Source organism: Bison bison, unplaced genomic scaffold, assembly GCF_000754665.1.
Source record: "Bison bison bison isolate TAMUID 2011002044 unplaced genomic scaffold, Bison_UMD1.0 scf7180017864136, whole genome shotgun sequence".
Lineage (NCBI taxonomy): Eukaryota > Metazoa > Chordata > Mammalia > Artiodactyla > Bovidae > Bison > Bison bison.
In genome coordinates, this window is record NW_011494708.1 from 2,956,629 (window position 1) to 2,957,377 (window position 749).

General features: G+C 42.2%; 1 protein-coding gene across 1 annotated transcript in view; it reads left to right on the top strand.

Annotated features, from left to right (window-relative positions):
* Positions 1–749, top strand: part of PI4K2B (phosphatidylinositol 4-kinase type 2 beta) — a gene marked incomplete at its 5' end in the record, with an annotated part of 36,445 nt that overhangs the window by 14,617 nt on the left and 21,079 nt on the right. The window lies entirely within an intron of this gene.

Here is a 749-nt window from a genome sequence, read left to right on the forward strand (position 1 = left end):
TCACATGGCCTAACTCTATTGTGGGATCCCCACCCTCATGGCCTCATCTAAGCCTAATTACTTCCCCCTAAGTCCCCCTCCGTATATGATCACACTGGGGAATAAGGCCTCGATGTATTTCAGAGGAACACAAGCATTCAGTCTTTAACAGGAATGCTCCCCAGACAACATGAAGAGTCCAGCTGAGGTTTGTGGGGTTTTTTTTTAAAGGGGAGACACCAGGCGTTGTGTTTGGCAAGTTCAGCTGTCCAGGCACAGGCATAGTCAGTAGACAGTTGGATGTAACCAGGATTGAGATTTTACAGGTAACTATGATGAGGAGTGGGAAGAAGAGAGTGATTTTAGTGATGATGAACCATAATTTATGCTAGCCAAGGAGGGACACAAAGCAGGTGAAGACCCTTGAACAGTATTTAGTAGATCAGTGCTTTAAAGGTCCTAGTGGGATGGAAGAATTTTTGGACTCAGGGAGCCAGAGGCAGTGAACTAGGAAAATAGAAGATGACTGAAATGCTAAGTGTGATGCGGTTGTAGGTATTGGTGATGATATATCTGAGGAATGACTGCTAGTGCAGGCTGAGGTTGGATGAAGAACAAAATCACTGGGAGGGAGGAGTTCAAGTTAACACACAGAATTTGTGTGATTTTTTTTCAGCATAGGAAATACTGTTTTCCTTGTGTCTTAACTTGATACTTAAAGTGGGGTTAAAAAAGAAAAAAAAAAAAAAAAAAAAAAAACGAAGTACTCC